This window comes from Gymnogyps californianus, chromosome 15 (assembly GCF_018139145.2).
Source record: "Gymnogyps californianus isolate 813 chromosome 15, ASM1813914v2, whole genome shotgun sequence".
Lineage (NCBI taxonomy): Eukaryota > Metazoa > Chordata > Aves > Accipitriformes > Cathartidae > Gymnogyps > Gymnogyps californianus.
In genome coordinates this window covers 5,084,788-5,098,332 of record NC_059485.1, presented here as the reverse complement: position 1 = coordinate 5,098,332, position 13,545 = coordinate 5,084,788, and the positions used below count along the sequence as shown (strand labels likewise).

Sequence of the window (13,545 nt, the reverse complement as noted above, 5' to 3'; positions counted from 1 at the left end):
GCTATTCAGCAATCTCATTTTTCTTTTACTGTTTTGGCAGAGATGAAATGCAAAGTTTTTAACCTTCCACTTTCCTGCTACTTATTTGGCTGTTGGAAGCAAAGCTTAAAGCTTAAATAGGAGAGCAGGCATATCCTCAACAGTAACACATTTTTCTTCTCCCTAGAGTTCTTGAAGCAACTGACTATTTAAAGAATGAAATGCAGTCAGTGTGAGGACACAAATAAAAAGACTAGAGTAAAATATAATTTGAGTGGTGTCTTTTTTAATTAACAGCATCTTAGATTCTGTAACTCAAACCTCCAAACAGAAACTTATCATGTAGATATAGAATATATTACAGATTTCTTCTTATAGATATAGAATATCTATAGATATATTCTACAGATATCTTTCTATATATCTATTCTATAGATATAGAATATATGGAGAGGTATATTCAATATACATAGGCTATATATCCTGGAATCAGAAGTTTGTGTGGACCTGTATCCAGATGTGAATAAAAGTCATGTAAGCATGGATTTCAGTTCTAGGTCTTTCCGCTCTGAGATGATGGGAGCACTGGAATTTGTCATGAAAAGACAGATTATTATCCACAGGACTCAATGCAATGCTGTGCAAAGTAGTACAGCTACGAAGAAATAAATGGGATCTGGCATGGTGTGGACATCTTTACAGAGGTTCCTCCTAAAAGACTGAAGCTTATGTAGTATTGTTTGTTCTGTTTGCCCACATCTGCCTCTGGTTTCTTCCTGCCAGATCTTTTTGAACCTGTGGGACAAAATTAACCCCACTGAGCAGAAGGTACAAATAGAAGTTCCCACAATCTTTGTGGGAATCAGTGCTGTGTTAGAGGAAAAAGCCCCAAAGAGGTACCCTGCTGCCAGAAAGCCTGCTGCCAGCTGGGCTCAGCAGAGCTCGGAGGGCTTGGGCTGACTGCTGGAAAACACGAGGGCTGCTTGGAGAGAGGCTCAAAGGCAGAGTGGAAAGTCTTCCAGGGCATTTTATGGCTGGAGGTAGCAAAGGAGGGTAGTGGGGCTGTAAGGTCAGTGTTAAAGAATATAAGGGTTCTGTTTGAAAAATTTTTTTTTTAGTGGTGATGATGGTGGGAAGATTTAGGGGCATAAGATGCAACGTGTGAGAGACAAGGCCTTGTCAGTTCTGCTACTCAAAATGGCGTAGTTGTCTTCCTAGTGTCAGGTGCTGCTTTGCAATGGAGACTATATTTGTACTTCTGCAGTACAGAGCAATAGAGCAGCTGGGTTTTTAATACTGACTGGTTGGCCTCTGCACCATTTCACCCTGTCAGGTAATTTCAATTGAACAATGAACATGCATAATTTTGCGTTTGTTGGTACTACAAGTAAATGTTTGCAGAAAATAATGGGAATGTGGAAATGTTAGGCATGTAGAATTACAATTGTGTTTCAGCAAATGTTTTATGTCCTTTTTTTCTTAAAGTACATTCTTGTTTGAAAGCAGTCCCAAGGACCTGTTTTAAATCTACATTAAGTGGATGAAATATGGTTTAAGGCAATAAAGCATTGAAATTCAGAGCTTTGGGGTTTGCTCATCAATCTTCACAGGTCATCTTAACATTATCCTTTATGTATTGCTGCAGGCTCCCAAAAGTGGGTTCACTGGCAGTTTGTCTCAGGGTTGGGACATGTAACAGACTGAGCAACGTGGGCTGCACATTTACAGAGTCACCACTGTGTCACGGGCTGGAAGTGTGTGTAGCAGAAAATGATGATGAGGTGGAAGAGTAGGGTTTCAGGTGGCTCAGCAACTCTAGTAAACCCCCAGCTGCTTTATATGGGAAAAAGAGAATTGTGTTTCTTAGGAAAATGCTTTATATTAATGTTGTTCTTACCGTAGAGATTACCAACAAATATTATTTTGATACATCCTTGAGGCATCAAGGATGCCTCAGAAGATTCTGCTTCTGAGCAGCAATAGGAATGTAGAAAAAAATTCCATTACTGAAGTGTTTGATTTTGGTGGAGAGTTTTTCCCTTCTGTTTCCAGTGCTACTGGAGTGAGGAGTTTCTTTAAACTGACAGTCCCTCTGCTGCTTTAGGAGGGAAACCAGTGAGATGGTGTTAGTGGTGTTGGTGCTGCTTCTGCTCTTGCGAGGTAACTTGCATTCTCTTTTCAAATATTCCTTTTCAGTTGCCACTCTGTAGTGAAAAGTAAAGAAAGAGGGAGGAAAAGGTACACGTTATATTCATGACCTTTTGGGTGAAGTCATCTAAACTGAGAACGCTGAAATTATCTGTAGAGCGAGCAATATCATTAGGTCTTAAAATTTGATTCTGTGATTATAACAATCCCTACTTTCATGTAGGCACTACTAGCTCATTTCAGGCACCGGGGAACAGAATTTAAAGTATCTACTTCAAAATCTCAGGCTGTTGAATGAGCTGAAGGAGGAACTTCAGTACTTCAGTTGACAGAGGGATCAATCAAGAAGCAGCTCTGACACATCTCCCGAGATGCGTATCTGTGTGTTTTAGTGTGGATGTGTGCCCTCTCTTCTGCTCATTCTCATACACAAGTACTCAATTAGAAATGAGCCATGCCATGACTTTTTTTTTCCCAGTGGTGTCTCTGACTTCACAGAGAGTGTATTGAGCTGAAGTGGAGACCTGTATGTATTGAGTAACTGTGAGCCTGCATTCCTGTGTAATTCTTTTAGCTTTAAGAGAAGTTACAATTGCTAGGTACATGTTCAGCTTCTGTTCTGGGTTAAATATTAAGCACTTGCACAATGTGCTTTTGGTACCTCAAAACAAGGCTACTATGTGAACTTATTTCTGTCCTTTGTATAAAGATTCTTATAAACAAATGAGAATTTATCATATTAAGTACTACAAGCCTGCAAGAAGCTGTCTTCCTTTATTATTAATAAGTTAACAAGACTTGTTGCAGATGGTAATTTTTCTGATTGTTTTACATGATTCAGGAAGGGCTGCAGTATAACCAAATACATGTTTTAGCTCTTAGTTTTGGGGTAAAGAATATAGGGAAGAAAACAAGAAGTCTACCTAACCATCCTGTTTGATTGTCTTGTTCCGTATCTCCTATTTGTTGGCTCTGTTTTCAAGATTTCATTCTGAAGTTTGTACCTTGCTGTCATTGGCCTTCTTGCTCTGGCTCTCATATGACCCCTTTTTGTCATTCTTTTGTACCATATTTTCATCTTAGGAGATAAGAGCTTAATTTTCACACTTCCTTTAGCAAAGTAGCCTGCAGGGTTTATTTGAGCATTGTTTCTGTTTTCCATCTTCTGAGTTCGGTAACAACAGGATTAAGAACTTGGAAGTTAAAAATGCAGACGTCTGTCTAATTAAAGGGATTGGCTGTTGGGGCTGTATTTTTCTTTCTCATTAGCATGCTGTTCATTCTATTTTCTTTCCCTATCTCCCTGTTCCCTACACACTCAGCTTGTAATAAAAGTTGGTTCTTGAATGTAAAGAAGTGTGTTAATGCACCTGGGAAAAACATGTGCAGGAAGGAATTGAATTTGTTTCTATCTAACCTAGGTAAGATATAATGGAATGTTTCATTGTTTATCTTTACAGTAATAATCAAAGCATCCTTTCAACACTCATAAGGATTATTTAAGACGACAATTAAGTAAATGTATTTATTTGTTTGTTTTCAACAGAAAAACAATCTCCTATTTTAAGTTTATACCCCTGCAGCCAAGTGATAAGGGCATTTTAATGTTTTCCTGCATCTATCTTTCCATTTTAATGTGTTGCAGGATTAGGGGATAGCTGATGCTGCCGTTACATAAATGTGAGCAAGTAGAGATCCTCATTACAGGGCAAAGTGGATAAAAAGAGTCAGTAACTGAAGGTGATGGAACTGTTGTGTCTACTGTCCATTAACTCAGTAACAGCACCTCTTCTCCAGATGAGGGGAATCGCAGGGAGCAGCGTTTTGCTGCGTTGCAGGAGCAAATCCCTAAAACCTCTGCAGCAGAAATGTCTGCAAGTAAGGAGATAAATATGTGAAGACAGATTGCAGCAAAGACTTTGGGGGCATCAGAGGTTTTCTGTTCTGGTCTAACTGTTATATAGAATTGCTTGCATTGGCAAGATGTTGAGCATTCTGTTCACAACCCCAGGAATATAAGCTAGGCTGGTAATACGCATGCGTCTTTTGCAGGATTTGTGAGTTCTTTTGCCATGTAACTCATAGCTGAATGTTTCTTCAGCACTGAAAATAAAAATGCTCTGCAAAGCATATTGTAGCCATAAAATCAAAGAAACCAAACTGCATCTACTGACACTTCAGGGTTTCATTTGCCTGCTCAATAGGCATAGTGTTTATGGATCATCCAGCAAATGTAAACAAGGCAGTCTCTCAGATGCATACTCTCTATTGCCCTTCATTAGAGGGGAATGCGTGGTGCTTATAGCTTCGGTATCGGAAGGAAGGGAGTTGAAATTCTTTGCCTTCTATGTTACCTCTGGGACTATTTCTAAAGTAGAAGTTGCTGTCATTCTACCAGAGGACTGGCAAGATTTACTACACAAGCTTTGGCCTTCTGACTTCCTTAAGCTTTACAACCAGGAGTCCCGAATATGTGTCGCTGCTCCACCGCAAGGAAATTTGTGTCATTAGACTCAGAAGTCAAATAAGCAGTAAGTCATACAAACACACCTGTGTATTGATTTCATGTAATTTAAAAATAAATAGAGTTGATAGGTTACCTATCTTCCTGGTTTTGGCAACACCACCCAAGTTGAAAGCAAAAAAATCTATATGGTCTGTTGCTCCTTTAATCATGCATTATTTACATTTTAGTTGGCCACTCAAGTGTTCTTTATGAGTTTTGGAGTCAAGGGCTCCAACCGGCTTTCAAATACAACATACAAATGGATCCCAAAAGGGAGCTATACTTCTGAATGTCTAAAGGCTGTCTTCCAGGACACTTTATTTTAAAAGATGCTAATGTTCACGTTGAGGTTTCATAGCTTTTAATATATGTAGTATTACTTTGCCTGGGAAAGGGATGATCAAATGGTTAGGTTTAGATATAACTGCATTTATCATCTTAATCTCTTACATAAACCCTCTCATAACTTCACTTTCCACCTTTTAGAATTCTGTAGCTTTGCTATGCAACAGCTTTGTGTTTGCCTTGTTTATTGGAAAGATGTATGTCTCCTTTTCTTTCTGAAAAATTTGCAGCTTGTATTATTTTTGACTAGTAATGTATACCTAACTGAACAGATAAAATACTATGGCTAGAGCAATATTTTCCAATTGTTTACTGTCCTCTGTTTCACACAGTATTGACAGGAAATCATGTTTGGATAGAAACCATAACTCAAAATGCTGCTGTGATGTTACACAGTTTTCTTTTTATTCTAAAGTTTCCAGTGTTTGACTTCATATGTATGTTCAACATATGGTTGAATGTAGCCAACCTGGCTTTGCTTTTATGTCACTGCATGGCCTATTTATGATAGAAATAGGGAGTCACTGCTTCCTTTTAAATTGCTGCTGAAGTTCTACTTATTTGGTTTTTTAACCAGTGTTTTCTTTATGTTTTATTGTCACTAACTTCAAGTGCTTTGAAATGTTTGCATTAATGGCATTAAAAAAAAAAAGTCTGTGATTGACTGACTTGAAATTTCTTCCGCTGTATTATTTTCAATAATAACTAGGATTTTACGGAGTCTGTGGTAGACGTGTTTGTTACTGAATGCATCTGTACTCGGTATGAAGGGATTCTGCTGAAAGAAGCGGTGCAATGCCATGAGTTACTAGAAGACTGGTGTTTGGAAAGCAATGCACACCTGCCTCGTGTCTATGGTTCAGGAGATGTTAAAGCAGTTGAAAATCAGAAAGCAAGAAGTTGCTTTGCCTAAAGTTGTAACAAAATGCCTGACAGTCAAACTGAGATGCAAGGGGGGAAAGTAAAGAGTATTAAGATTTAGCACTTATATAATCCTCTACATCTTTTGAGTGCTAGAGGTATTAACTGTTTAAGCCTCTAGATAAATTTTTCAGCATAAAAAGAAATACATAGATGTATTATCCTTTTTCTCTCGTCAAAACATACAGACCGAAAGGCTAAATAACTCACCCCAGGCTACATATCACTGGCAAAACCTGGATATACTTGGCTCCCGGGCCTGTGCTCAATTTGTGCTGCATAGCAATAGTATATGTCTTAATGGTGTGTGAGTAGAAATAACTACACAAAATCCCTATTTTGATGTAGACAGCAAACCTAAGATACTGTACAATAACACTGTACAATGAATTTGCAGCAGTAACACAAATGCTAATCTCAGCAAACTGCAGTACTGTACATAAATAGTGTTAGCTGTTGTATTAATCCAGGCCACTAAATCTTTAATTGTCTTTCATAGTAAAACTTGTCTAAATAAATTGCTCTAATGCTACCCAGTACTGCTGCTCTTTGGCAGCAGCAGAGGTTGATGCTTGGGTCACTTGCTACTTTTTACCGTATCCATGCTCTTTGTTTAAAGATTTGGTACTAGTAACAGGAGAAGTAATGCATCTAAAAACTAATGGACTACTGGACTATTAGTTCTGAAGCATAACATTCCCTACTACTCCATAAAACAAGTGTGTAATAAGTTATGGCTGTACAAATTTTCCTGTCCCTTGGGTCTCTCCTGTTTATTTCAACATACTTGTATTTTGGGTCACCTAAAGGAGCTGAGCGGCTAGTTTGGTACTGTTCTTCTCACTTGTAGGGCTAGTGTGGTAAGTTTGGATGTAGTGTTTGTAAGATGGATATATATTTTTCTGGCACTAGAAGAAAAACAAAGCCTTTGGCTCATGTGATAATAAACATTCATGGCAGGTGCTGTCCTCTTGAGGTCTTCCACATGTGTGTGGCTGTTTCATCTTCACTGATATGCAGCTGCCATTAGGTTTCCTGATTATAGCCAGATAATTTCTGTCAATGCTCTGTGTACTCAGTATATCAGTTTTGGATATACTCATGTGCATGTATTTAGCTGCTGAAGAAGGACTTGTTTCAACTGAGAAAACTGACCAAATGTATTAGAAAGAGATTTGCATTGACCCGTCTGAGATTTGAAGTTTTATTTCCAAACTGTGTGGATACTTCAGTTGCTGTGATACAGATTTTCGAGATACAGATTCCCTGAGACTAGGTGTGTTTATACAGCAACAGCTGTGCCAAATCTTATTCTCAGCTACACCTATGTGAAAATGGAGATGGTTTTGAACGAGATATGTGTGGAATCAGGAACAAAATGGCAGAAATGGTGCTGAGGCAGATTCAGGAACATGAATAAACAGAGGTTGGGATCGTCTAAGTACGCACAGTTGTGGCATGTCTAAATCTTATCTGTTAAATATGCTGTTAAGAGGTTGAAGTTTTCTTTGTCGTTGTATAATCAATTATCTCTTCAGTGCATTGCCCTGTGACAGGGCCGTGCCGCTGCTAATTTGTTTTATAGTTAGTGAAGTTCACAGTCATGCCTAACATTCGTTTTTATTCTGTAGAATATATCTTAGTGAAATAATGGGATGAAGATACAGTATTCAACAGGAAGCTCTTTAATACTTGACTACAAACCACTATATCACACACCATTATGCTGACATGTTTTATCAGAAGTGAAGATATAATTTAATAACAGAAGTTTTCCTTTCACAGTGAAGGAAAGGGGAAAAAATCAGTGTTTAAAAAAAGCCACAGCACCTTGAATAATCAATTCAGGAGAAATATCATAAAGTGGAGCAATATTCATGTCTGTCTGTATCTGAAAACTGAACTATGAAATCCCAAATGATTACAGACAGTCTTTGTGCTTGCCATCAGTAAAGTCAGCCAGCTGTGTAGACCAACAACCTATGATACTTTTTAACTGCAATGTTTTGTTTAAATAGCCCATTTATATTAAAAAATTTCCACTGTTCTTCTTTCCAGTGGTTGCTAGCTATGTCCATAGCAACAGATAGTGATGTTGCAAGTGGAGTTCAACGTGTTGATTATATGATAAACTGGAGAGAGAAGAAAATAGATGGTCTGTTTACAGATGTCTTGAATGCAGTAAGAGTTTTATAAGAAGAGGAGACTGGAGAGAATTGACATTTTATTACAAGTCTTTGGTTTCTGTTGTTGACTGAGATGTATATTTTGTCTTGAAAGTCTGGATTTTTCTTCTAGTTTGAGAACAGCTGTTGCTGGAGTAGCACATCCAGGCACGCATCAGTGTGGTTCAGTAAGATAACACCCAAGAGCTGTGATTTAAGCACACATAGGTACTTAGATCAGCTGTACTAAGTCTTGTTGCTTAAAATGTAATAATAAAAAGAAAAAATAACAAAAACAAAGGAGTAGAGTTATGTGATAATTAAGTTGCATTAAGTAAGAATTAAAGCTGCTGAAAACCTGAGGGGAGAAAAAGAACATTTTAACATAAGTAGCGCACTTATGAATATTATTCCTTAGTTTGTTACTGTAATTGCTTGCTTCTGGATTGGTAGCATTGTCTCTCACTGCGAATATCTCTTTCATGATCAGTTATGTAGTGATTATCTTGAGTTTTGTTTTGTGGGTTTTTTTAATCTCTAGACCAGTAGTTGCTTGATATGAGCATGATTTTAAATATATATTTGGGATAATTCATCTGAGCATCCTTTCTGGGAGCCTCTATCTCCAAAGACTAAAAATAAGCTTTTCGGAGGGCGAGCTGCTAAGATTTTTATAACAAGACTCAATATTGATGTTATAACAAGACTCAAATATGATGATTCTGCTTAAATCTGAGATACTTTTTTGTTACAGTCCTGTACATACATGAATACACTTGTGACGACTGGTTTGGTTTTTGAGTATTCCTCTGCCTGCCACGTTTTCTAGATTACTCTTTGGGGTTGGCTGGTGGCGGGGGGGGGGGGGGTGGATGGTTCTGCTGTGGTTCTGGGGTTTTTTTGATTCTTCTTGACTAGCCCACATGTTTAAATCCAATAGCCAAAACTGAGTGAAGACCACACTGGGTGAGAAACAGGGTTATTTCTTAAATTTTCCAATGATACTGCTGTTTGCACACCCTCTTGTGAGGTTTGCCTGTTTTGCAGTCAGTTATTCCTTCTCAAATACAAAGTTTTGAACTTGTTCATTGAACTGCAAACCTCAGTCTTTTGGGGAGGCTTGAACAGGTCTTCTGCATTTGGAATCCTAATTCTGTCTTCCGGAGTCTTTGGGACTTTATCTGCAGATTTAGTAAGTGAAATCTATATTCAGTCAACAAACAGCAATGAAAATATTCAATAATGCCAGGCCAGAGACAGACCCTGTGGGTTTCTACCTGATGTAACTTTCCAGTCAGGTAGTGTATCACCGATGATTTGTCAAGTACAGTTTTCCATCCACTTCTGTTCCAGCCTTACATTCACTTTACACAGAACAGGTTTTGTGTAATGTGTTCATGAACAAACGTGGGGAATAATGTATGTAGCCCTACTAAACCAAGACCTTGCAAGCTCCAAAACTAGTGCTGGAGAATGGGGAAGCCAAGCTTAAAAAATGGAAATTCTGCCGCTTCTCTCATTTCCTCCTGAAAATAATCTGTTGAACCTGTCAATAGCTAGTCTTCCTTCATTTCACGATAGTATTCAACTTCTGTCTGGCAATTAGGACTGTCTTGGTTATTCTTGTGTAACTTTGGCATGCTTTCATGACTAGAAATCCCAGTCGCTTCCCAGAAGCACGTGTTGTGCCATGGCATAGCTAGAGAAGCAATAGTATAAACTAGCATTGATTGTAAAATCAATGCATTTATTTGTGTAGTTAATATTCAGCAGCTGTGTAAGTATAAAATTGTTATTAATAGATGGTTGATTTGCGGTAACAATATACCTGGAACCTGAATAATATTTTGTGAAACTGGCATCCAGTCACAGCTCTTAGTGCTTTTTTGCTATGGACATGTTGCTCTGGAGCACATACACGGATATTTTGTTCTGTGATTGAGTTCTGAAAAACATGGACTGTTTGTGGAAGACATGTATTTAAATAATTTTGATTAATAATTCCCTATCAGAATTGGAAGACACATGGGCGGTGAAATGCTCACTCTGTTAAGCCATGCATGCACTACTCCAGGATTTCACTTGAACAGCTGTGGTTTTAACTGCAATGTATCTGTATGTTTTTCCAAAAGGGGAAATCCATGGGGGAAGTCTTTCAGTAATTATGTTGTTATTACTCCATAATCTCTCCCTTTTCTATTAACATCACTGTTACTGTATGGTGTCTGGCTCGTGGAGAAAGATCGGTGCTTGCTGAGTAATGTGGACAAAAGTTTTTAAAAGGGGAACAGAGGTTTTCTAGTAAAACATATCTTGTAAAGAGGGATTGATATTTGTATTAGCTGAAGATAATATTGGAAAAGAGGCTTTATGAAGGCCTTTGTACTAAAATACTGCACGCTGGTTCATGAGCAGATGGCAGCCTTCTAAGAGAAAGCCTTATCAGGTTACTCTATGATTTTAATTTTATGACGTTTTTATAACCTAGTATTATCTATTTAGTGTGTAATCTGGTAGACTAATAACCTAACAAATATCTAACTTTGGGGAATTATCCACTTGTAGAGTAGATTTTGGTATTTTCACATAAAAAACATTATTAATGGAAATTCACCTATTTAAGATACTGAAGAGTTCATTTGCAGCATTGTAATAAATGATGGAGTCTTCAGTGCAGGAAAAATTTATTTAACACCAAAAACTTTGTCTTAAACGCCTTAATGGTATCCCCATTGGAAAATTCTCTTTACTTCTAAAGGCCTGATTCATGTTCCACTGATGTTAGCAGAATAATTTCCATAAGCTTTAGATCAAACATAGAGATTATTTGCACTAGATTTTTTTTACAGTATTTGGACAATTCAGAAGGCGCAATTAAAAATCCCAGGGTGCATCTAAGTGCTAAATTCTGGCTGCAATAAATGGAAGTGATGAAAACCTCATTAGGTGCTGGTTTACATGTTCAGATACTTGGAAGAACTGGGTATAAAAAATGACTTGTCTCCATCATTGCTGCCTTTTCCCATCCTGTCAGACCACAGCCTTTGGTTAGGCAGCATGTCATAAACATAGCTTGTCGTTTCAAAGGCCCAACTCGCCTTCGCTTTCAGATCAACCTGTTCTAGTCTCTGGCTGCTTTTGTGGTAAAGGTGTCACTGAAATGCTTGTAGGACATCATCATACTGAATCCACCATTATAACTGCTTACAACTCACAGACATGTGTGTTGCTGTTTGTATATTGGCTGCTGTTTCGTACAGGCTTCCGCTGAGCTCCAGAGAAATTTTTAAAATTCCTCTATTAAAATGTGTGATTTAAAATGCTCCTTTCCCTGTGCTTAAGGAATCGTGAAGGATCAGTCTGCTTAGTTTACTTGCTGGTTGCTCGTGTCTTGAAAATGTTAGATTGAGTTAAGTTTGATATTGCTTTAAAAAACCAATATTTATATTTTTCATGAATTCTGTGCTGGGTATGAATTACTGACAGGTCCACTCCATCTGCTGCAGTCGTCTTCCTCAAATATGCTGGTAAACTGAGCAGCCGGGAATCAGATTTTCCTTGGAACATTAGTGTGGTGCTGTCATAATTTAAAAGTTATATCAGACAATGAAAACAAACAATAAACCTAGGAAAACATGTTAAGCCAATTTTAGGGTGCTCTGTGCAGCTGCTGTGCAAAAAGTGGCTGCAGCCCTGGTAAGGGCTGGGGCAGGAATCTTCAGATGGTTTAGAAACATTGGAATTAATGAGTCCTTAAAACGTGACTAATTGATTTTCCCAATGCACAAGGCTCATGCTTGATCTAAATAAAACTCCCAGAGTCTGCAGCCTGTGAAGGCTCATGTCTTGTTCTATACCTGTCTTTAGTTAAAGAAATTGAAACATTCCATTTTTCTCAGAATTATTAAGATATCGATAACTCATTTTGGGGTTTCTAATTTAACATTAATTTGACTATGTAACTGACCCCAAAGAGTTGTCTTCAGTAGTTTCTTTGCCTTCTAATCCTTTTTTCTATACAAATTAACATCAAACTTTTTGCGCTATTTTGAACATGGTATTTATAATGTTGCCCATCTGCACTGATCCTTTTAGATTCAAATATACTTATGTTCATTTAGCCTTTAAAATTTACTTACATTTCACTCACAAATGTTACATTTTGCTCACATTCCAATAAATATTTGTGTATTATAATGTTTTTAAAAAAATCTTCATTTTGAACAATTTTCTTAATAAATACATCTTAATTCCCTTTGTTCTTGTGTCCTGGTTTCGGCTGGGACAGAGTTAATTTTCTTCTTAGTAGCTGCTACAGTGCTGTGTTTTGGATTTAGAGTGAGAATGATGTTGATAACACTCCGATGTTTTAGTTGTTGCTAAGTAGCACTTATCTTCAGCCAAGGACTTTCCAGTTTCCCGTGCTCTGCCAGTAAGCAGGTGTGCAAGAAGCTGGGAGGCAGCAAAGCCGGGGCAGCTGACTTGAACTAGCCAAAGGGGTATTCCATACCATGGAACGTCATGCCCAGTATATAAACAGGGGGCAGTTGGCCGGGAGGGGCGGATCGCGGCTCGGGAACTAACTGGGCATCGGTCAACGAGTGGTGAGCAATTGCATTGTGCACCACTTGCTTTGTATAGTTTAATTCTTTTAGTATTGCTATTGTCATATTATTATTATTATCATTATCATTGTTTTTCATTCCTTTCTGTCCTATTAAACTGTCTTTATCTCAACTCACGAGTTTTTTTTTCCTGATTCTCTCCCCATCCCAGGGGTGGGGGGGGCAGTGAGCGAGCGGCTGCGTGGTGCTTAGCTGCCAGCTGGGGTTAAACCACGACATCTTGATTAGTATATAATGAGTATAATGGTTTAATTGTCAGAATTTCCAGCCAGTTTAATACAGATAGTAGCAGTGTGCATCTCACCAGTATTCAAGGATCGCCTTTAAAACTTTGGGTACAGTTGCAGCTGGCATCAAAGCAGTCTGAAATATATTTCAGTCTTTTCAAACAACCTTTCTAATGTTGCTTTCTTTAGAACTAAAGTAGAAATGAATGTAAATGTCTTTTAATATTCAATTATTAGCACTTCATTGGAATTTTATCTTTATTTGCTTTATCAAATGTCATATTAATTGCATTTTATATCCCCACTCTGTAAATCTATCACAGTTTCTTCGATTAATTTTCTAAGTCAATTAAGGTAGTACAGGTTCATTGAATAAAGCAAAAAATCATACTGTGATTTTTTTTTTTAGTAGTTTTTGTAATAAAAACTGTCAATAAAGATAATGTAAACAGGATCTTTACCTGATGTGTGATGACTGATTTCAGAGCTGAAAACATAGCCTTATATATTTTTCAGGAGGTTTTTATTTATTGGTATCTACTGATAGCTTTATAGAAGTTCAGTGTTCTTTGTATCCACATTAGAAAATTGAAGTGATATGAATAGAATACACACAGCCTTTGAACATT

The 13,545-nt window shown here is 37.7% G+C and overlaps 1 protein-coding gene across 2 annotated transcripts in view; it reads left to right on the top strand.

The window, feature by feature from the left end:
• Positions 1 to 13,545, top strand: part of SDK1 (sidekick cell adhesion molecule 1) — a 413,144-nt gene that overhangs the window by 188,742 nt on the left and 210,857 nt on the right. The gene's annotated exons all lie outside the window — the stretch shown is intronic.